Source organism: Ctenopharyngodon idella, chromosome 10 (genome assembly GCF_019924925.1).
Source record: "Ctenopharyngodon idella isolate HZGC_01 chromosome 10, HZGC01, whole genome shotgun sequence".
Taxonomy (NCBI): Eukaryota; Metazoa; Chordata; class Actinopteri; order Cypriniformes; family Xenocyprididae; genus Ctenopharyngodon; species Ctenopharyngodon idella.
The window spans coordinates 1,976,940-2,002,573 of NC_067229.1; the positions used below are offsets into that span (position 1 = coordinate 1,976,940).

General features: G+C 40.4%; 1 protein-coding gene across 29 annotated transcripts in view; it reads right to left on the reverse strand.

Annotated features, from left to right (window-relative positions):
- Positions 1–25,634, reverse strand: part of ptprsa (protein tyrosine phosphatase receptor type Sa) — a 202,554-nt gene that overhangs the window by 126,176 nt on the left and 50,744 nt on the right. For 5 of the 29 annotated variants that reach the window (XM_051907938.1, XM_051907937.1, XM_051907943.1 and 2 more), the window contains exon 1: positions 23,722–24,132. The exons of 16 other annotated variants lie outside the window; for them this stretch is intronic. The gene's annotated coding sequence lies outside the window, so the exon portion shown is untranslated. Of the gene's footprint in view, positions 1–23,721; positions 24,134–25,634 lie in introns of those variants that run through there. 8 more of the 29 variants (XM_051907948.1, XM_051907947.1, XM_051907941.1 and 5 more) reach the window with 4 other exon arrangements.

The window sequence follows — 25,634 nt, forward strand, 5'->3', positions numbered from 1 at the left end:
GGACAATTAGGCTGCCACTCACCGTTATTGGAGGCGAAGCCCGAGGAGGGGTGGATGGGCTGCATTAGCATTCCAGCACTGTGCATCTATTTAGGCTAGGTGTAACCACACTGCCGCAGGCAGGATGTTTTATGCTGCAGACAACATCCTGCTCTCATGGTAGGAACCATTAAATCTCAACATGAATTCAAGCTCCTGTCTTGCATTGATGGTGGGATTCAGTGCTTCTTGGTATTTGGGCACTAAACTGAACAACACAGGGAGTTTTGTTGTGTGTAAATGCAAGGCTAGCGCCAGAATAGCAAACCTGCTCTGTGCTGAGAGGTTGTTGGGTTTGTATTTGCACAAATGGCACCTGAACTACACAAGTGGAGCTGTTCAGATTAAGAGCTCTTTCCTGAAGGACGCCAGCGCCCCCCTAGTCCCATTAACTGAAATAACTTCATTGTGCTAATTAACAACCTAGGGGTCAATTCATCACCTTGTTTATACATGCTCCACTCGACGGGGCCTGCTCCGAATTGGCGAGGAGTGGCACGCTAATGGTGGCTGTGGCAACAAATGGGGAATTCAGCTTTTTTTTACCCCTTTACTCACCATAATAAAACCATTTTGCTCAAGCACGTTGACTCCTCACCACTGTAATTACATGACAGCACTGTGGCGAGTGGGTGCAGGAGTGTATAATCACATTATGACCGCGACTGGAGCCTCAGGAGAAAATGCACAGAGGCAGACGCGAATGTGTGCGAGTGAGGTAAGTGTCCCTGGGTTCATGACTGGGCTGAGTAGATGCGGTTCCCTCCCCTCAGCCTGCTGAACCGAGAGAACGCGAGCGAGAGAGAGATGTGTTGAAGACAGAAAACAGATGGCCAGGTTTGGGTTTGTGTCTCCTGTCTGTCACCTCCCTCCAGCTCAGCTCGAGAATAACAACTGGCCACTTTTTACAGCCATTATAAAAGCTGTGAGGAGGAAGGGCAAACAGAGTCCCGGGAGCTCTACCACAGTCCCGCTTTCCCATGTTGCTAATCTCGCTGACTGGGCTTCTGAGATGCACAAGGGAGGGATTGTAGAACAGGATCAGGGGTCAGAGGTCAGGTGACCCCACATACTCACTGGGGCAGCACTAGGAATGGGGTAGAGGGGTAGTTATCCTCAACTTGGGCAGCCTGAGATTCTGATGTGTCCCTGAACGAGCCATTGAGGAAACAGAGACTACGCTGTCTGCATATGAAAGTGCCACTCATAAACGGGCATAGAAACACTAGGTGATTGTTGGAATTCAACCTTAGAAAATGACCATGAAGGACGTGCAGTGTTCTCTTAGCGCTTACACTGTGTTGAATCAGAAATGCCTCGACCAATGTCCAACAAATCTTTCCCTTGCCACCCAAAAAAAAAGTTACCTCTTCAGAGGACTGAAGATCTGCGGGAGGGATCAAAGGTGAGAGGTCAAGCAGCTGGTAAAAGCCCTTTTTAAACCAGGCAGCATTCCTGCACTCGCTGTTAGGAACCATACTTGCTGGGAATAATATTGAAAGGCTATTAAAAACAAATTTATTTAACCACTACGCTTGCACACAATAACTAACATCAGCATTAAAAGATGCCAGGCATTGCGTGCCATGAACAATCCCGTTAGGCACCTCTTTCATGTCAGGCAACTGGCCTTTTTTAACACCATATCAGGCGTTAAGTCAGCGCTGCATGGTGTGAGGTGTACTCGGCATGAGCGTAAGAGGCGCCTTCGTTTCTTTATCTCTAAAGAGATCTGACAGGCCCTCTGAGCTGCGAGACAGTACCTCTCACTAGAGTTCGACTCAGTCGTGGTGCATCAGCTGCCCTGCGGCCTCCAGCTCGTCCAGAGGGTCCGAGCGGTCAAAGAAATGACAAACGTTAACAGAATGAACAGGTAAGAGGATGACAGAGCTTCACCGGGAGCCTCGCTCTGTCCTCTCACAGAACCCCTCCATCAACAACGCTCAATTGACCCGCATTCATGGAACAACGGGCCTAAATAAGGGAGGGAAAACGAGATGAGTAAATCTTTACGTGCTCTGGGAAGGACAGAGAATGAGAGAGAACACAATCAGGTCAATCCAATGAATCGATAACAGTGATAGGTTGACTGGGCAGAGGGAATTGACAGAGGGACATTTTCCCGCAAGCAAGTCGAGCTGATTACACAACAATCAATTTTTCATTACTGTAACAATTGGCAGCGCTGACCGAAAACGTGAAATTGTGGGAAAGCTAATCCAATACTATAGGTTCGATGACTTGTTAGAGATCCTACTATTAGCCAAGGAACGCTCAAAGCTCTCATGAGATCTACAATCAGGTGCGGACAAATAGACTCTAATTCTTATCTTAGATACAGCTACTTTATTTTCGAACCTAATATCGATACTTTGGGTAAGTGTTTCTTTGTGTGTACAAGGAAGCAGAGAGCTTTTCTGTTCACTACCGTCTAGGAAGCCCCCCTTCTCCTTCACACCGCCCATGTCTCGTTAGTACCTGCTGAGCGAGAACGGGAATGTGTGGGCCGACTTAATCAAAATCACTCGCAAGGAATTTGAATACTTTAAATTAAGAAGCTGTGACGCTCTTTTTCTCCCGGTCTCTCCGGTCCAGCCACCTGGTGCGGCGCGTCTGCTGATTACGGAGAAATGGGTAGGAGGAGGTGCCGAAGAAGAGCTGAACACATCAAGTGTTGAGCCTCCAACTGTGCTAGGAAGGAATGAAGTGAAAAAGGACAACACAACCTCACGTTGCCTTTATTTTGCATCTTTATTTTGGCAACCGCCGCATGCTAGCTCTCAAAGCAACGACTTCCTCCGAAGGGGAAGGTTGTGTTTGAGGGGCACACTCTTTTGTTATTGCTATTCCCATCATCTATTCCTCTGAGGGAAACTGAACCTTCGTGCACCTGATATGTGAGCTCTAGACCTTCAAGTGCACTCTGGAACAACAGCTAAGGGTGGTTATGTGGCATCATTTAGGGAGGTGCTTGAATGTAGGCAGATTGTTAAGCCAGGATGGAGCTGTCAGCAGATAAGTGTGTTTGCTTGCTAAATATGTGATGCTAGTCCTTCATTCCATCTGTTTGGTAATGAAGAGGGGGGAGAAAGTACTGTGAAAAATGAAGAGGGTGGGAGAGAGCAAAAGAAGCAGGTTTTGGAAAACCTAGTAAAAAAAAAAAAAAAAAACTGAAGGCTGTCATTCCAGTACAGCCCAAGCTGTTCGGCTGTCGTCAGGCGCGCCCAGCAAGATGCAGCCTGCTCCATATGGCTTGCTCGGATCTGCCATCTCAAGGGAAGAACTGCCTGCCTGCCTGCCTGCGTGTTGGGAAGAACGAGAGAATGTGTGATTGTGTTTCACTATGAAATGCTCATGTTTATGCAGAATATCAAGCCGGGTATCGTTACTGCTGTCCAGTTCTGTCTAAAATAGAAGCGGACGTCTTTTCCAAAATGTATTTTCTTGGCAAACCTCTGCTTTGTTGAGTTTCCAGAGAGCTTTAGAAATTATATCGAGTCCAAGAAAACTTTCCACAGCATACCTTGCTAAGGGAGATGCTTTCTCCCAAGCCTAGCAACCTTGAGCATATTCCCATGGTGAAAATGTGTGTTCCAGACAGGCTCCGCAAACCAAATCGAACAAAGGTCTTGTGTTTTATAACAACACAACATAGCACAAATGGCTGTTTAAAAATAATAAATTAAAATTTAATTTAGTTAGGTTCATGCTTATAAAACATAGGCCACATTTGTAGACAAATAATAAATAAATAAATAATTTAACAAATGTTGGTGTATGTCTTAAATACACACTCACAAAAACATGAACATTCTCAATGAAAGATTAGTATTAATGTATTAATATTAAATAAAATGTCAATTTGCTTCTCAGGTCATCTTGCTTTTTATATTTAACACACACATGCACAAATACATTTATAAAACATAATATGGTATAACTACAGCTTTGTGCATGGAAAACATTTTTTTCCCCTGCCTGATAATGCAAGGGCAATAAGAATCGTGTGGCTGTGTGTGTTGAGCAAGTGTGAATGGTAACAAGGCCCGAGGGGCCAAACAGACAGGCAGTAGGGATTATAGAGTGGGATTGAATAAGCTCATGTATGGAACACACATGAGAGAAACGGCACAGGGAGCCCTGTTTACTAGAGCAAGCTATTCCCCGGAAGCACACGGGCGGGGGGCTGCTTACACACAAGCAGGGAGTACATGCTGGATCTGGATGAAAACAGATTTGGCTGGAGTCACGTAAAGATGATAGACTAGAACAAATACACTTGGAAAACAAAGGTGCTGCCCGATGGACCATATTAAGGGTAGTTTTCTGCATGTGGAAGACTATTTAGAGGGAAGACTATTTAAAACGCTCAAGAACATTCACATATTGCACGGCCAATAAACTCAACATTCCTCTAATTTTACCCAATAAACTGTAACAATACACTGTTAGATCTCCAAAATTAAGTTTTATTTGAGGCACAATTCGACTTTGTTTGGGTCACAAAGCTACTAGAACACAGAATTACTGAGGAAAGAGGGAGGGAAAAGTTATAGTATAGTATGCATACTGTAGAAGCAGTATCAGCTATCATTTTCAACATCTCTTTCTTGACCTATTTGATCAAATTTCAGACACAAAATATGGATTTAAAATGCTTTTTTCCCAAGATATTTTCTAGATCCCACTTGCTGAAAAAAACATGCAAATGTAACGAGCAAGTGTCAACAATCCAGCATATGGCAATCACTGCAGAATACCTTCTGTTTTACATGCTATTTTTAAAAACTAGTGTGCAGTATACAGTATATACAGCATAATTTTTAGTAACATGTAAGCTAGTATTCCATTTCGAACATGCTGTTTTTTAAAAATAGGATGTAGTATGCAATACACAGTATATACAGAACTATTTTTAGTAATATGTAAGCTAGTATTCCATTTCAAACATGCTGTTTTGAAAAAATAGGATGTAGTATGCAGTACACAGTGTATACAGCACAATTTTTAGTAACATGTAAGATAGTATTCCATTTTGAACATGCTATTTAAAAAAAAAAAAAAAATAGTATGAAGTATGCAGTATATTTTTATTTTTAGTAACATGTAAGCTAGTATTCCATTTCAAACATGCTATTTTTTAAAAATAGTATGCAGTACACAGTATATACAGCACAATTTCTAGTAACATGTAAGATAGTATTCCATTTCAAACATGCTGTTTTGAAAAAAATAGGATGTAGTATGCAGTACACAGTGTATACAGCACAATTTTTAGTAACATGTAAGATAGTATTCCATTTCAAACATGCTATTTTTAAAAAAATAGTATGCAGTACACAGTATATACACAGCACGATTTTTTAGTAACATGTAAACTAGTATTCCATTTCGAACATGTTTTTTTAAAAACAACAGGACGTAGTATGCAGTACAGTGTATACAGCACACTTTTTTAGTAACATGTAAGCTAGTATTCCATTTTGAACATGCTATTTTTAAAAATAGTATGTAGTATGCAGTACACAGTATATACAGCACAATTTTTATTACGGAGTAAGCTAGTATGCCATTCCGAACATTTCCAGCGTGTCTGTGCTGCAGCGTAGCTCAGCGAGTGTGTGCTAAGAGCTAGATTTAGTATGTGTACGAGAGAAAAGGATGGGGTCAGTTAGAGTGGAGTGCAGCCGGTCGCCATCGCTCCCCGTGGAAATGTGAACCAGCTGTGGCATTCTGGGGGCCGATCTGCTGGGGCCGATAACACTGGCCCTTTTGTCCATCTGCTCTGACTTTCTGACATTCTCCCACTCGCTCTCCCTCTCATTCCTCATCCCTCGCTTTCGCTCCAGATTTCTCACTCAACCACCACTCGGCTAGAGAAAACAATCTTCAATCAGTAAGTGGGGGCTCTCAGCGTCACACACGATTGAAAGGCAGTCACAGAGACACAATACGTTATAAGCACACATAAACAAACGGAAGGCATGCGACACAAAACCTCTGATGGGTTGTTGAAGAAAACAGACAAAAAGGTGGCTGTTTCACAAAACCTATTTTGTCAAAAAAAAAAAAAAAAAAAATCTTGTGGACTTTTTCCTCTGAAAAAACAAAACAACAACACAATAGCAGGGAAACATCCAAGAATTGCATCTTTTGCAAACCCTCTGCAAGGAAGTCATTCTAAAAACTATCACAACAGATAAATAAGATTTTTAAACAGTTTCACTTAATACAAGTCATCTGAAAACTGAGCTAAACTGCACTAGAAAACAGTGCTAAACTGCACTAAAACCCCTGAAAGTCATTATATAATTCACATAATAGCTTCTGCAATGAACAGGACCAAGACGGCGCTAAGAAAGACTTGTGTTAGCAAAGAAAGCCTCTTGGAGATCCTCACCGAAATGACAATGCATGAGGCTTTTGTTTACTCTCCACTCTCATTAGCTTGCAGCGCAGATAATTATCATTGCAGAAGACGAAAACCAAATCCCACATTCTGTGTCAATGCAGAATAGCCGCACTCAGCTGTCCACTCTGCCGACATAAACTACCTCTCCTCCCTGTGCTAGGCAGCCCCCTTCCCAGCATTCCACAGCTAAAATAAATAACCAGACTCTGAATGGTATTTTAATGAGAGTGTGGGAGTGGAACTGTTAAGCGTAGCTCTTTGCATGCCAACGTCTGAGCCTGGCCTCCCTTTACAGCGGTTACAATTAGTTAGCTAATCAGCTACCACTGTGAGAGAAATATCTTTTCATAAACACAATATGATGGGGACAATCAGGCTCGTTGGAGCATGCTGCAGCAATGACAACAATATGTGCGTGGTGCGCTTAGCGGTGGCTACGTACCCTTGAAAGGAGCGTGTACGGCAACCTTTAAAGAGCAGGTTAATGTATGGAGAGAGGTTTTACGGCCAGGGACGAATTCATTACAGTGACAATCTCAGCTGATTTGCCATTTCAACCTTCTGCCTATAAACCTATGGATGGCATTTTGAAACCCCCCGGTTTTAACCTTAATCTAACCCTCGTCTGAGAGGAGACAGGTGAATATCAATTATGTACTGAGAAGCATCAATGTCAAACAGACGGTCCGAACTGCAGGGGTCCATTTAGGCTAGCACGTGTTGCTGAGATGGGGAGTCTTGGTTTGGAAGTTTCACGCTAGCTTAACACAGTTATTTCATCATCGACTCCCTGGGCCTAAAAGATAATCTAAGGCTCCTTGCTTGGGATTTTACTGTGGGTTCAAGAAGGTGGCAATGCGGTGGCGGAGATTAGTCCGCATGAGATGTTTCGGGGAGCCGTGTGGTGGAATTTGCTAGGATGTTCCCTGACAGCAAGCTTGTTTTAACTAAACGGCCACCGTGTTGAAAGCAATTAAGGCCGCTGTTGAGAGCAGCGTAACAGTCGCTGTACCATGAATGGCAAGTCTCTTGGAAGTTCCATTAAATCCTGAGGTGGGAGTCTGCAGGTTACACACATACAGGATGAAAGTAGGAGGGCTGAATCGTTCTCTGGAGAGGCGGGAGCCGCCAATAAATCTTTGCCTTTGGGAAGCGTCACTGATCCTTCTTCAGTTACCCGAGCGTGATACGCCACTCACGTTTGCATCTATTTGCAAGTCAAGTAGCTCACTTCACATTCAGCACAGACAGGAGTGGCGGATAGAATCTCCCTAGGACTCGAGACAACATTGATTGATAAAAACGAAATTAATACATACAAAACATGGTTGTTTATCAACAGTTATAAAGAAAGGAGACTTACAGGTAGAACCTGCAACCCTGCAAATTAAAGAACACCTCACTGACGTTCAGGATATGACCCCTGACAGAACTGTCTAGCCTGATGTGACCCCAGGGCACCATGGGAATTCAAAACAGCTTAGCAAACAGGTAGACGCTCCAGCTAGACTGTGCATGCCATAAGGAGACCATATTCTGGGAATTCCCTGGTTGAAGGAATTGGCCGTTTTAGCAGTGGCTAAAATGAAAACAATAGGCATGTATTGGCAGATTAAGGGAGAGAAAAAAAAGAAAGAAATGATGGCTTCTTGAAAAACCCAAATTCCTCCTATTCCTTCAGCTCCCGTTTCATCTCCACCCGAGGCGAAGGCTAAAAATAGAGGTACTGGGAAAACTCACTTTTAGCCCCGCAACTGTGGAGAACTTGGTCTGACACTGAGCTGATGGGGTGGAAGTGGAAAGAAAAAACACGGGGACATGGAGTGGAGGGGCTTTCAGCTCTTCTGGGTAATATTTTCTACAATTTACAGCATATTCATACAGGGGAACATCTATGGTACAAAACAGAGTTCATACACAAATGGGAGGGTGCTGAAACTCCACCCACAGATTTGCAGTCTGGTTTCAGTCAAGTGTTCGGTCAAAGGTCAGGTGAGTTGGCGCTCTCCATGGCAACTACAGAAAAAGTCCACGCCGAAGAGTTGCTTTTAACCGACCCTCGTCGCCCACTTGGCAATTGCTCTTTTAATCTGTCCATCATGGGAGTAATCCTGCCATTCCCTGTGACCCGCACAACTCTGGAAAGAGAGGGGGCCGCATGACTTCCTGTCTGCCGTTGGACTCTGAAGTTGAAAGGGCACATAAGAAGCATGAATGGGGACTTCAAAGCCTCAAAGAAGAGGTGAATGTATTTATAGACGGGGCTGGCGGTAAAGTTGGCAGTAGTGCTGGAGGGGCGTCTAGAATAAAAAGCAGGGTTGCCCTGAAAGAACTCTAGAGCCTGCTGTGAGATAAAAATAACTCAGAGGCAACCGGGCCCCAAACTGATTAATGACTCCACGGCACAATTGAACATCTTGTAAACAATGGATCCTGGGCTGTGACTCAACAAACATGATCTGAGAATTGCTCTGTTGGGGTACAAGAAGCCAAAAAGGGTTATGTTTTAGGACAGATACATGTAAGACTAGTAATGCCTGGAAAACAAGTTTGCTAAGACACCCTGGCATCTCCAAAACAATTTTAACCAGACCAACAAAAGATTGTGTACTAACTTTCCAAGGCACCATCAATATGGGACATCATTTCAACTTAACTAATGCGTTTCTGAACTAAACTGAATATTTAGGAAAGAAAGGGGAGACATGTTTTTATCCATCTGGAATTGGTTAGATTGTGAAAAATGGTGTTAACATACCATATTAGAGTCAGATGGTTATAGGGAAGGGGTTGAAAACTTAATTGTTGACGTCAGCCGAGAAGGAAAGTTTCAGAGCAAGTTATCACTTTTGGCTATATCACAATGACAAACAGATTAAAGACCACAAACGTGCCTCTTTCTGGACTAGCATCAGTTCTGTTACTTGTGTGGGTAACTGGATGCTTCTGTAAGCGTTAAAGCCCCTCACGTCAAGCTGAGCTACAGCGAATCTTTGTCTGTCTATAGAGAAACCATATCTGAAGAGGAGACCATGACAGAAATCTATACTGGAGTTGGACAAAATCCTTAACACACACACGTATACTCACAAACTCCATCTCAGACACTTGTCTAGATGAAATATGCATGAGGCACTATAGCTATTTCCATGACACACTTGATTTCCATGTACCTTGACTTGTCTGTTGAGAAGACAAAGGATTTCTGAACTTTTGCTACTAGTGAAAGGACAGTACAGGAACGAAACATGAAGAATGCCAGAACTGAATCTGCATTTCCCAAACGTGCCTGGAATACATGGACTAACCACAGCTCCAATGACAAAGGTTTGTGCCCGTTTACGATAGTCAGGTTTAGCACTTTTCAATTTCACATTTGCTTTGTCCGCCTCTGATAATCATCTGAATTTTGTACTACGGTTCTTAATTTGCAGTAATCCAGACAACATGTCTCTACGTTCTGATGACTTTAAAAGCAAAGGGATTCTGATCACATTCACTGAAAAGAGATTAATATTCAGCTGCCGGGCTTATCCGTGCTGTTGCTCATTGCTAACTGAATTTAAGAGGGCAAATGTCAGCCGTCTTTGATATTTAGCATCTAGAAAGCCGAATGAAGCTCCTAACTGCAATTCTGATGGCAAGAATGAGAAGACGTGAAAAATAAAACAAGGTCAATCAGACAAATAAAATAAAACAAAATAAAATAAAAACAAATTAAATAGCATTATATAAAAATGACATAAAAAGAAACTAAGAACCATAACTAGTCACAGTTTTTTGTTATGCGGTGAATTCATTTACAAATACACATATTGAGTTATTACTGCAACTTTTATACTAATATGCTTCATTTTTTCCTTAAGAAACTGCATTTAACTGCATAGTACACAAATATTTAAGCAAAAAAATGGCTTAATACTAATTTCACAAAAGAGAACATACTTAGGCCTTTAAATCCTGAAAAAAAAGTTGCTGACTATAAATGAAAATACAAGCATGAAACCGTGCATGTACCACAAGCGTGTGTGTTTATGCCAGCAGCACCCATCTCAAAAACAGAGGCTCATATCTTTAAAAAAGCGCCACCCCTTCTAGGACAAAGCAATCCATTGATGATGCCTTTTAAATGAGCATCATTTCTGTCACCCTAATCGAATTTCGCTTGTGTTACTATTTTCCAACTTGAACGGCATCCAAGAAGCAGGAGGAAACCTCACAACGGGTTGTGAAAGAGCCGACCACACCAAGCTGGAATCCAAAGGCAAAATAAAGAAAAACAAGCCGGAGAGAGAGGAAGAAAATCAATAGCCCTCCTTGAGCAGCTCCACTAGACACACAATTATTACCGTTATGCTGGATGTTTTTAGTGAACACATATACTAGGAGTATTTCACTTCAGAACAAATAAATAAAACATGACTAGTAGTGCTTGATTTGTAGAAGCCACTGTAATTTCACTTCAAGCGAAAAACAATAGGGCCAAGGACATAACCGAGTGGGACACCTGGACTAATCATAAATTATTTTAATAGTAGTCTTAGGATGTTACAAAATTCACACTTTTCCCAACCATAATAATAGGTAGTTGAGCTCTAATACACTCATGCCACACTATTTCAAATAGACTCTGGCTAGTTTGAGTTTTTCCAGCTGCTCACAACGATCCCCAAATTTTCACTTCGCCCACAGAGTCGTTTAGGAAGTCACCATGCTGCTTCTCAGATTCAGATGTCCCGCATGGAGCTTCTCACAACATGGCAACGGACATCAAACGCCGTTCTCAGATGGCTGCATGGGAAGAAATAGTAAAGGAGCCACATGAAAGATGCCAAACAACATGAAACATACTTGGGATGCTTCCTTATTTGGAATCTAAAGGAGCGCCACAAACCTTTGTGGTGTCCTCATGGCTAACAGAGATGTTGTTCACTAGACACTTAGACGTTAACAATATTAGCTTGGGCAAATTACAAGCATGCCACCATCTGAGTTATCAAAGCCCCTGTGTTTGAGTCACAAGACACCTTGATCTTGTTGTTTTGCTAACTTTTTTAGCTAAGCAAATGCGAACCAAGCTGAAGTGAAATGAAAATTTATTGGCACCAAATGCAGGGATACACAATTTGAAGTAATTGCTAATACGTGTGTCTAGGCTCGAGTGGAGTGCTGTGATTAATTTAACTGGCTTGTACATCTCAACGGTTGTCAAATTCAGTCATCTGACACAATCAAGACCCAGACGACACCATCCGTATACCATTAAAACACAATATCAGGCTCTTTTGACTTAAGCCACCACCTAGAAACGTCTCAGAACACAAAGCAGCACCTTATAGAGCACATTAGCAACCGTACAGCATCGTCCTGGCTGTGAAAACCTAGTTCAAATGTGTCCTTTCAAAATATTCTGTGGCCACTTTTAGTCTTAATGCACTGCAATTTCCATTTGCACTCATTATCTTTTTCTGCATTTCCTTTTCTTCTTTTCGGCGGATATGAGTGCATCACATACGCTCACACGCTCGCCTCCTCATTCCACACCGACCGGAACTCCCCGCCAGCACACACGCTGTTGCCTGCGCAGACACACGCACACGCATGAACAACAACACGCACACATACACACACACACACGAAGCCTAACAGATCATTTTATCATCTTATAATCTACACAAAGCATGTCGAATGAGACCATCAGGTCATTTGGACTCTCTTTCAAGTCGTCGTAATGCACCTCTCATGAATCAGCCCTAAAATATCATGACGCACGTACAAATTGGGGTCTCATTATGTTTTAAAGCAATTTAGGCATGAATCCATGTTCTATGGAGCAGGAACTATTAGATACAATTGACATCATGGTAGTGACATCATTTGGAGCCTTTAAATCATACTGAGAACAACATTTTCTGAAAGATTAAGGACTTCCTCCTGTTGAAAAAGAAAATAATATGCCTTTTTAAAGGGTAAAACCCTATTTTGTACCCTTTTCGTGGAAAGTGCCTGCTGTGTTTGTGTATTGATTCATCCAGGCATTGACTTTACTTAGGAAAAACTACAGGCCACCACGTGCCCTGGTCTCAATTTAGACGGCCTTTAATTAGGAGGTGACAGAATATCGGAGCACATCGCTGGCACTCTGATAATTGAGTGGGCATCCGTGTGACTCGGTGTAGGGTGGATTCAGCCCCTCCGCGCCGCTTTATTCCGAGCCGGTCGGATAAATGTGGCGCTGGACATCGCCGGAGGACACAAATAGATAAATGGGACGTATACAGCCATTGTTCACTGGTCACACTGTAATAAGCCGGACGCCCATGGGAGAGTGGAATCTATTCCTCTGCCACTACACATATATCACCAACTAGCACACACTCCTTCCAAACACGACTATGAGCTGCAGCGTTTAAGCGCACGATAGGCACGCGGCCAAAGCTGAAGCTATTCCAAACGTAATTACGCTACCTTCTAAGACACCTCATTTGGGACTGATCTGAAGGCAGTATCACATGCATATTTGGCAGACTAAAACTCAGAATTCACTGCAACGTGCCTGGTGAAAAAAAAAAAAAATCCTAGATTGTAGATGCAGCAAAAAAATGTTGATCATGAACATACTGAACAGCGAAAAGTACCAAAAAAAACATTTACCAAATGTGTAATGCTACGTAAGATATTATTCTCAAGCTGTTTCCGGACGTCATGTTCAGTGCATACAGTCAGATGACGAATACAGTCTGACACAGGCGATCCACACTCCAATCCAGAAGGGGGCGTGCGCGGTAATGCAACACTGGTTGCTACTAGTAAAGAAGAGACAATTGATCGACTTTACATGTAATCTCTTAACCAGTGTTTCAACTGCGGAAAAACATCAATAAAACAGCTTCAGAATAATATCTCACGCAGCATTACATTTACATCAGGGAAGTCATTTAGTGTCCACAGCATGTTAGTTCACTAGAAAAATCAACTTGTTCACTAAATATATGCACTATATTAGATTATATATTCATTATATTTACTTTACCTGTTAGTGATGTCTTAATTATTTAATGTATGTTTAAATAAATTTGTCATGAAAACAAGTTATGAAAGCCACTGTGTAAATGAATATAATAAAGAAAATTGGAGTAGAAAATAAAATTTATAATTATTGATACATTTAGTTATATAATTAGTATAATTATATTTAGAAGTTAATGCAAAACCTTATGTGCAATTAACGTGTTTTTTTGTAGTGTTGATTATTATTTCTAAAAATAAATAGCAACCAATCATTTGTTGTTAATTGTAACAAACAAACAAACATTATATTATTATATATATATATATATATATATATATTCTGAAAATGAAGAATTTCATTTCACTGAAAATAAATTGCTAAAAAAAAAATCCAAGATGGCAGATTGCAGATATAGCAAAAGAAATGTTGATGATAAATAAGCTAAATACCAAAAACAAGTCATATTATTTTAAAAATTCAATATAAATTATAAATATTATAATACTTATAAATAATACATCATATCTAATATAATTATTAATATTTATAAATATGCCAATAAAATATATAATATTTATATATTTAAATATTTATTCATTTAATATGAAACCATTTATTTTAACCATTTTTAAGTTAAATAATTTTTATTGCTTATCATTTCTTAATATACATATACATATGTCTGACAAGTCTGACAAGCCAAGGCGAACAAATAACCATTTTCAAAAGTTAAGGACCCCCCTTCACTGACCCTTTGTTAAAAAAAAGAAGGCAAAAAGACAAAATAGCAGATGAAGAAACGTTGATTATAAACATGAAAACTAAAAAGAGTCAATCAATAAAAGATGTCATCTCAGTAGGCAGTGAAGCCTTTCTAGGTTTTGCAGAAACACCGGCCTTCAGAAGCCACATGAAGCCTCTGAAAGAGCATCTGGTTCTGACCTCTAAAACGCAGCACGTACCAGCGAGATTAAGCCCACGGTGAATCTATGAAGCAAGAGATTATTAATACACGGCTTCCACATACACACCACCCTCCTCCACACACTGCAGCTGAAGCCGTACGAGCGGCCGAATCTCTCCTCACCCCGCGAACTGCGGGAGCGCAGACACAAAGAGAGGACTCTCTGTGATGTTGGGCTGCCGCATGCATCCCATCGAACGCTGCCAACACTCCCACTCCAGAGAGTGTGTGTGCGTGTGTGTGTGTGTGTGCATGCGATGCATGTTTGGCACGGGCAGGGAAATCGATACGCTCTATTTCGGATGCCTGCGTACGCTCCTTGGACACAAATGCTTGCTGATTTTATAGGATTCATTGCTGGTTTTGCTTGTCTTGTGTTTAAAACTCCTGTCAGGAGACATTGCAGTCATCATTACCGGGGAAAACACACTCAAATAAACACCAGGCTCAGGAATCGAGATCCAGTTCTGGAATAAAATAATGGAACTGACTGACTTGTTACAAACTAAATCTAGGGTATTTATTACATTTATTTATTAAACATAAGAACAAAACATTAAACACAAATACAAAACTATTTATGAAAAGTCATTAAAAAATATTTTGTAAAAACATACACATGGTAAATCCACGGTAATCATTATATTTATTTATTTTATTTATTAATTAAAGATAAGAACAAGCAATTAAACGCTTTATATATACATGTTTTTTTTTATATAGTTATGTTATATAGTTATATATATTAATTAATAATTAGAATTAATTATATATAATTGTTTGTTCTTATCTTTAATAAATAAATAAGTATAATAATTATCCTGGATTTAGTACCATGTGTATATGATAAAAAATAAGTCAGAAAATTAAAAAAAAATTCCAATTATTTTCTATTTAATGATTTAAAAAAAAAAAAAATTATATATATATATATATTATATATATTATATATATATATTTTTTTTTTTTTTTTTTTTTTAATCATTAAATAAAAAATAATTGGATTTTTTTTTTCAAATATCTGACTTATTTTTATATATAAAAATCATGACTATAAATCATAAATCATTTAAATCATAAATCATAACTGATTTGATATGTTACTCTTTGAGAACAGGCTAGTGAATGCAAAAACAACCAGTTTCCAATCCTACTTTTCTCTACTAAACAAGCGTTATGCAACAGGTTTCCAAAAAAAGTGATTGCCTGTCCACAATAACCACGAAACTGCACGATGAGACAATCACAACCAATCAGAAGCTATTTGATGTTTAATGAGTAGCAGGATTTTGGACCAATGAGATTCCACAGTGGGCGGAGCTACACAGCAGAAAGCCACAGGAATGGAATCCAAGTGAAGATGCATGAACTGAAATATGAAACCTCCTGTCTACATCGATTGAGAACCTTTTACAAATGCTGCACAAACAACAGTCTGTGATTTGTTTCATTCATACAAGTAATATTCTTATCAGATGGCTCAGTTCTTTTGGACTTTATAAGGTAAAATGTAATCCACAATACGTCTGCCTATATGAGCAACACAAATCCCTTCTCAAAACATCCAGTAATTGAATCACGGGGCCCGACACACACGCACACAAAAACATGTTTGCTTGACCTTCGGATCTCTGGCTGAATAAATTTAGTTTGATTTCCCAGATCTTTCTCCCACTTTCATGGTTTTTAAGATTCAGATATCTGCAGAGATAAACAAAGGGAAAGACGGCCATCCATCACTTTCAAAGCCCGTCGCGCTAAACTCAAACAAGGCTGCCCTTCGCTACGAATTACTAACACGTCTCTCTCTGACGACTACTTAGAGAACAAGAGCACAGTGATTTACAATGTACAGGCCCTCTTAGCTTATTAGCTGAGCTTGAAGGCTGCGGACGCTATTGGAGAGTTTGTGCAGCGTGCGTATTTCATGCACACGTATTCAAAGGTAAAAAGGCAGATGAAAAGTTTTGAAAAACTTTTGTAAAGTGACATTTTAGCAAGTTAAAGGTAAACTTTCAAGCTAAACATGCACTGTAATCAATATTTATTCAAGGTTATAAATAAAATAAAACTAAGTATATTGGAGTATGTTTTATGAGAAAATACTATTTCAGTCTTTCTACTTGAAAAATCCTTTGTTACAGGGAATGCAAAGTTTCGCGAGGGAACGGCAAGTTTCTCGGGGGAACGCAAAGTTTTGTGAGGGAACGCAAAAGCATTAAAATATATTTTGTCTACTTCAAAATTTTGTACTTTATCTAAATGCTAATGTTTATGTCTCCAAAAATGAAAACGTTTTTCCTTTGTGTTTTTCATACAGACGACATTGTCAAAACAATCCCCGTTCACATGGATCCGCAAAAACGACTAAAAACTCTGGTGATGTCACTTTGTAAAGAAACACTACGCGGCTATAGACTGAACACGTAATATATTTCACAAATTCATAGTTTTGTAGTTTACACAGAGACGACAACATATTTTCAAAAGCTTGCACTTTGAAAACCAGTTTTCAAAAGTTTGCATTTTCAGGCCCCCAAAACTCTGTTGTCGAGTAAATGAATGGCCAAATCGTATAAAAAGTTTTCAGTTTTTGCCAGAGATGCACCGATACTACATTTCTCTGGTGATACAGATACCGTTAGTTTGATTTTTCTTAAGGAAAAAAAAAAATCTCTCCCAAATAATGCTTTAAACTATACAGGGAACCCTCTCATTTGGTACACTACAACATTAGAGGTTACAATTAACAACAGAGGTATTATATTCAGCTGCTGTTTATTTTCAGATATAATATACACTCATATTCATGTTTTTTGAGATATAACTTGTATTGAAGAGGAAGAAACTGAGGCGTTACAGCAATCTGACACGTCACATTTAAGAGCGTCAAAACGCCATTTATTGTTTGATTTTCGTGATAAAATGGACAGAATTTGAAAACTGAAACTTTTTTTCTTATCAGAATTAACAAAGCAAAAAGCTCTTTATGATTATTGGATGGAAGGTGCTACAAATAATGTATGATGTAGCAAAAAAACAACAGACCTGGCAACCCTGGCTTGAACTACGGGTGATTCATAGGGTCAAAAAGAGCCTGCTTTAACGTCACTATTTTTTAACTGTTAATGCGTTAACTAAATTCAACACAAGAGTGATTTTCTTCACACACAGTATGTATATGAATTGCACTCTGAACATCTTTTTCCGCACCCTTTTGATTGACAGGATATAATTGGCCCTGATCATCTGCAGTTTTTGAACAATCAGCCGATGGCCGATAGTGATAATAATAGCTTTTATCAGCTGATACCGTTTGTTGGCCGATACGTCGGTGCATCTGTAGTTTTTACTTAAAACCGGTGTTGTGTAAACAATTTTCCTAATATCCCCAAAGCAAGAGACATGTCCAAGTGGAGGAGCAGTTCTGAAACCGCATGCATGTTTTATCCAATGCACATTCTCTTGTTCATTTAGTTGTCTGTAATCCGCCCGCTCAGGCTACACCCTTCTGTTTGTCGACATTATCGCCTCTGAATAGGCAGGGGGAAGATAACGTGCAATTCATCTCCTCATTCATTCATGCTGTCTGTGATTCAACCCCTTCCTTCTGCTCCATCTCGTCCCCAACGGGCAGATAAAACGTCCATGTTAGAGCTGCAGTCAATGCCGAAACAAGGTCAGAATACGGAGGATGTAATGGAGCTAATAAAAGGAGATCGCAAGGTGATATTAGTCTCGGTAATCTCGGCGGCAGAGGGATTTCATTCCCTGCAAATCCCCACTTACGTGACAAAGCGCCGAGTATGGCTCCATGCCTCATTTATGAGCAAAATGGGAGAATACGAAAACTTAAAAACGCAAAGGAGGCCTCTAGGAAAACAAACAAATAAGATGACCACCTCCATCCTGGCACAAACTAATCTGGTGTCGCAATATTGGCAGGTTGTCGGTTTTTTCCCCCAGAGGCAGTATTACTTTTAAAATGGATTATCTGTGCATGCAGTACAATATACACAAGTTGATTTGTTTATCTCAGTGTATCTAACTTTCCAATTATGTTCTCCATGGCAGGGGCTAAAAAGCAGAAAAGTAGCAAAAAAAAACATGTTGTCGGCCAGAGGTGATGCATCATATCCGAATACACACGAATACAATAAACAACTTCAGGTGGCGTCTCAATGCTGCAATTAAATCAGAGTTAATGATGTTATCAGCCCGAGGACAGCCGGTGTCCTGGAGGCCTTGTATTTACACGTCAAAATGTCATATCGCATGAGGGCAGGGTTGGGGGATGTTCTGCTCGTAGCAAATCATCTTTTCCTCTCGCTTGAAGAGACAGAGAGAGTGAACTCCCTCGCACTCGCTCTTTTACGCCCCGCTGACGCAGAATCCATAGCATCCCTGACTCAGTCGTGTAGAACGCATCCTCGTTCACTCCAAGAACACAGTACAGATATAATTACAAAGTGCCATAATCGAAATGCCATGCAGGACTGAATTTACTGTTTTTCTACCTTTAACTCTTTGTTCTCTCGAAACAAAACATAAAATCATATTTAGTTGGACCAAGTAATAATCATAGACACGACACTTCAAGAAGAGGGTCAAATGCACCAATTAAACACATTTTATGCAATAAAAAAATACAAATAACACATTTTTTTTTTTAATATATTCAGGTGCATAAGAGTAATAGGGGTTTAGATTAAAAATGTGTTTAATTGTCATTCAAATAGGGTCACAAAACCTTAAAAAATTATTTTAAAAATTTTTAAATAATTTTTCCATTCCATTTTTGGGGTTAAATGCATTTTTGTGAGACTCACCCACATTGGAAGTGTTTGAATTCAATAATACTCGTAACGCACACATGCAAATGGGAAAAATGTACTTGAGTAAGATCACACACTAATTCAGCACTGACTAGAACAAAAAGAGATGCGATTTTTATTGAAAAACAGATCTGGGTTTCAGGAACGTAATGAGTTTCCAACAGAGCTTAATCACATGTTGACATTTGTGCTAGTTAGAGGCTATAGCGCTCCCTGTTTCTCCGCTGTCAAACCATTTTGTCATTTCTAATTAAGGGAGCATGGCTTGCATTGACAGGCAGGTATTTACTCGTGTTTAACCCCATCTACACTTGACTGACCGTTTCATAACTACAAGGCCCCTCTGTCCACACACATACAAATGCGGCTCTGGCTCCCAGAGGCCCATGTTTTCATGCTTGCATTACAAACAATTACACACATCCATCAGCCCTCAAACATTCCCATCCCCACCAGCGTATCTTGTCCTTCCCTCCTCCTCCTCCAGCCCCGTTCCCCACCGTCAGCTGGGAATCTACCCCCGATCCTAACAGATGTCCCCTGATTTGGGTGAAATGACAACAAAAGCCTGGGCTCTGAAAAAGCCATGGCTTTCCCATCTTGCCCCGAGATTTCTGCTCCCATACAAAGGCCAGCGGATTAGCAGCTTTTAGCACATGAAAAAGCCCCTCATCCTGAAAACTGTCCCCTTAACTGGGCCCTGAGGTTTCTATAGGGTCACTATAAACCCCTTCAACTCTACTTGGTCCCAAACAAAACCTGCCGAACCAACACCCTGTCTTCGCCCCAGCAAGTTCAATCACCCCAGGCCTCACCAAGCCATAACCATTTTAAACTAGAAGCATTTAATTTGCCCAATGGGATATTCAAGAGGACTCTACCTTGGATTCGTGGTCTTTATTGTTTTGGTTCCCCTTAATGACTTTGCTCCTCATTTGGAGTCGCCCGACAGAAAGGTCACAAGCACTCCAAGTCTATCAAATAAGGATCCAACCCTTCAATCTGGTTCACTGGGGTCTGTAAACTATCGAGCCAAAGTGGAGAATAAGCAGACCAATCACAGATGGCATCTTGACCTCCAGCCATGGAGAACAGGGTGGAGACTGTCTCCACAACCCTCATTGGGGTCATAACTCAGATCGAAGCCAAGGTGGGGCGTGTTTATGACAGATCTTTATTGTCTGAACGCCCCGGGGGTGGGCGGGATGCCCGTCAACCTGGAGTGCCAGCTGGTCATCATACTTAAAGAGCAGAAAGCAGAAAAATCGTCATGGTGGGGGTAAACAACAAGTGCCCTCAATGAATGTGCTAAACATATCGAGGCTGTTGGGAGGGGTAGGGTATAACGCGGATGTAATGCCCTCCTACCGTAATGAACGCATTATCACAGCGGCATCAGAGCAAGCGGAGCATATCATTGGTTTGAAATCCAGTCTTGCGGTGAGGGGTTTAAGCTTAGGCCTTGCAAGGGTGTGTGGGGAGAAGGTAGTAGCTTTTGGCTTTATCAGCACCGCTGCAGTACTGAGTACCCAGAGACTGGACGATCAGTCCTGCAGCGTCACGTAGGCAACTGGCCAACCGTGAGATGAAATTAAACTTTGGGCGAGATGGATCAATCCCGTCAGCAGGGGCAGGTTGCTTGGTGTCTTATCTTGGATTCGGTGCTAACCTGTTGGACTGAATGGGCAACATAGGCCAGAGAGTTAATATAATTTACCAGTAGAGGCTATTCCTCATCTTCAACAAGGCCTGTCACGGACAATGTTGCGATTTTCTCTGGAACACGTCTCAACAAGTGCTGGATAATTCCTGACCGATTGTCCCTCAGGTCGTGGCGGAAGACTGCAAAACCGCGGCAGAAAAACCCGACCGTGCGTGTGGACACAAGCAACGGACGCATTAAGACCAGAAGAGCTCATTTCAAAGACAAGGCACTCGTTCTTTTATAACCACCAGACAAATTGCACCCACCGTGAGCTGAAGAGCACCGATTTAGCACTCGGGACAAATTAAGAGGAATAAACACAATTAGCTGGCAGAGCTTAGGCGCTGGCGAACATCTCTCTTCCCCTCCCTTTTCTGCTGATAATGTGAGGAGCTGTAGCGCAGCTGCCATTACCGCCACCACTGAATCTGCCATTCAAAACCCAAGCTGATAATTGCACTGCTCTCGCTGTTACACAAACTCGCCTAATTTTATCTACGACTACGATCACATTGGCACACACGGGTTACAATAACCACTGTGAGAGGGAGCTTTTTGTATAATTGTTGTTTTGATATTTCTACCACTCCATTAGCATTTCCTGCACTATGGCGCCATTGAATACAAGGCTGCGCACAACACTATTCTATCAAACATCCCTTTATGTACTTTAGGAAGTGATATAAGACACCTTACAAGGTCTGTAATGCTAAAAGAAAACTAAATTCAATAAAATGAAATAAGAGATGCCGGTCATTAAAGCGCGACACACATTTTATATTTAGCATGATTAGCTACTCTAGCTCATGTAAACAGCAGGCTAAATCTGTAATGCACGCAAATGCAAGAGCACTGCCCTTCTCTTCTCTCTAAAGTCGGGAGAATATTTATTTTGGCATAGCGTGTCCAGAATCTCTCTGAGGCATTGTCCTTTGATCCCTATTTAAAATGGGGGGAAAAGGTTACAGCGATAAGTGTAGGAAAACACACAAAAAAAACGACACCAGAAGGAATAACTTCGCAGAAATGAATTTCAAAACCTTGGGGAAGACACCTTACAAAAGACATTTCACCAGAACTCATATCCTCAGCTCAATTCAATTAACTTTTCGTCCAGAGGTGACACAGAGTGCACACGGGAAATCAAAGTTAGTTCGCCAAACCAAGTTTTTACATCCTCTGAAAAATTTCTTCATTCTGACACAACCCGACTTCATTGATTTCTTTTGTGTTATTGTTTAGCCACAAAAGACAAATGAGCCAAACTACAGGTCTATAGACCACAGTCACGGCTAACGGCTTCTGTTTGGCTGCATTCCTACGCATTTGTCTTAACATCTCTCAAGATCTGACAGTGATCAGCTGTGATAAATTGTCCAATTATCGTGACATTTAGAATCTACAACATACTTGCGAGTTTGCAAGTTGCAACGAAGAACAAAGCTTTTGACTCAAAAAACAAACACGTTTTTGCCATTAATGCTCAAAAATAAGCTGGTACGCATTTCATGAAAGGATCAATGATGGCCGTCCTTTTCGAGGTGTTCCTAGAGTAGATCTTTGCCATCAAAGTTATTGGATGAGACGTCAACAAAGTCTAAATCTAAATTTCTTTTAGATCAAAGCAAACTGTTAGGGCCAAACTTTTCTCCAAAGCAAAACCAGAGCACTTCAGTCCAGACTCATTCTGATACGGGGCCTCTGAAGTCACATTACAGTGATTAATGAGGTTCGCATTATCTGTGACTAAATGAATCAAGACAATACCCGCACTATGCTTTCATCCAGTCTCGCCAAAACCTTTACTGTATGAACGTAGGTACCGTTTCAAAAGAAAATAAACATTCAACCTCTGTAGTCTGTAGGCCATGGCACAACTTGGCTGAAAAAGAGCATAACTTACAGAAAAGTATTAAGCTGCCAGGAAACTACAGCCAAAAATCCTCAACATAATAGTTTTGCAAGAACAACTCTTGATGAATAGAGTGAACATTATCTGCAATAATTACTTTCTCATGCTTCCTATTCAAAACCAAAATGCACAATCTCCAAAAAAAATGTGTAATATATTATTTTCTACTCCACATTTCCACATTAGCAGCTGATGTCAATGTGGCTATTACTTTAAACCTCCAGAAAGTTACTTTCCAATATTCCTCACTGTCAGAGATTGACTTTACTGTCTTTATGTTCAAAATCTCATTGGTAGTCATTTTACAAAATTAAGTCATATAAAATGCATTCGTTTAACCAAACCAAAAGCCCATAATATAAGTCTAAACTGACAAAAGTGAACAGCTATGATGTAGATTTCATTGCATGTATTTCATATTTTTATACTTGGAGTCTCAGAGAGTCCAAACAGAAATAATGCAACATTTCAAAAGTCCTCCATGAAAAATATACAATGAAATTTGTTTATAATCAGTCCTCGAAGTGGAAAAGTCATGCTGAAGCTATTGAAAGGGTACTGGGGGTCTCAAACAGAACATGAAGGGTATAAAACAGCCTAACAAGCCATGTCAAAACCGTTAGACTCAATTACTACAAATTATGTTCCCAAACCTCCACATAATGCATAAAAACAACACATTTCGTTATACACAAAGTGATAGGCAACGAAATCAAGTATTTTATCAATAAAATCTCTAAGTAATTATATTTAATGATTAGAAACTGTGTAAAAAAAATTGCGAAAAGTATACATGGATGATTTTACGGATTAAATGACTATAGAAAATCATGTTTACTCACAGTAGTTCCACACAGGTCCAAATAAGTTTAGTTCGGATCGATGCAGATGCGGTACGACCATATAATTCCTTTTAAAAGCGTCCTATGTTGCATCCATGTAAAACAGAGATGTTTGTCCAAATAACTCCTTGGATACGCGAAGTTTTCAACGGGAGAAAACAGTTATCCGCACCATGTCGACGGCGTCCGTGCGCAAACTCTCCAAGAGCGCACGAAACTCTTCACGCGCTTTAAAAAGAGCTTTAAATGTCGGTCGATTGTCGGTCCACCGCGTCCCAGAGCTGGATCAGATTCTTTTCTTTCAGGTCCCGGACTTCGGCTGGGGGTAGGGGCAGTTTGGTGGGGGTTTCTTTTGCCCCCCTTTTCTCCCGCTCACCCTCCCCAAAACAGCGGAGCAGGCGGGGGGAGGCCTCTGCGCGCTCACGTCACCGCTGTGCAGTGAATGAGCGCGCACAGATGAGCTATCTGTCATTTGAAACCCTCACTAAAACCATCCCACCTCCAAAATAAGAAGTCGGGAGGGAATAAACTGACTCTAAACGGATTTTCTTTATAATAACCAATTTGTTTTACAAGCGTACATATTTGCCCCATATGAAAAGAATGTTCTTGCATAGTAACCAGAGTTGAACTGATTTGGAGAAAATAACTACAGCTAAACCATGGATGCCGTTTAGATTACTATAATTATACACGTCTCTATAAAACAAACGGTGTTATCCTAAACACGTTTAGAAACTATAATAACTATTATAGTTTTAACTACATTAAAACTGTTGAAAGAAATCAGACTTACTTTTTACCCAACAGATAAACAATCCACTTATTTCTATACTATAGTCCGTAAGGAAGAGATTAAAACTGATGAATAATTATCTTCTTCCCATTGAGAAACATTTTATGATTTAAGGAAAACTGGGAACCCTAAATGATTTACATCTGAAAAAACCAAGGGTACTGTTATGTGCAGAGCATTCAAATAAAGATGAATTTCAAATACAGCTCTGTGTTTTGGGCCAAGAAGCTACTGAAAAAATACATCACTGGATGTTTATCAGGAACATTCACAATACATACTGTGTTGACACAGCGCAAGTTAAAGGCTTGCGCCTCTTACAGCACCAAACAATGAACAAAGGCCTAGTACAATAACTCATCCTTTACATAGAAGCCCTGGAGTATTGTTTACACGCATTTTTCTCGTTATTTAAGGGCCGCAGTGATCTGTGCCATCATAAAGGGCCGAGAACCCAATCAGCGGGAACGCCACGTAAAGCATGATGTGATTTTATGTTGATTTCCCTCATGTTTCTTACTCACCCTTGCCTAGTTTAATCAGGCTTATAAATCGAATGCTACAGCGCGTCCCACGTTCTCTAGGTGGTGGAAAGCTTAGCATGGTAAATTTCAGCGGGCTGAAGAGGCATCTGAGGACGCTGGGGGAAATGATAAAGATCACTTACCACTCGACATAGCCAATCCATAAGACCATAATGAGCATTGTATACTGGAAATGTTTGCCTCTTTGCTATTTCAGTGTGTGGGTTAGGAATGTAGTGTACAACTAGATAAAGCAGCCAATTACTATTTTTAGATTGTTATTGCGCAACTTATTTTTCTTTTAGATCCAAAATGTAGTTAGATACATAATTAGGGTAATATAGGTCAAAATTTAGAACTAAGTAATTAGAGAAGGATCTGCTAAATATAGCTTGAGTATAACTACAATATGATATTTTTCAAAAGATAAACACTTGAATAACTGTTTTCAGCAACCAAGCAAAGCAGCACACAAAGCTTAATCGAATTTAGCGTATGTGAAGCTGATAAACAAACAACATTAACTCACAAAGCACTGTTTAGTGTCACACTCATTTTAATAGCTTCCATAAGTACAGTAGCTTCAGGGCACA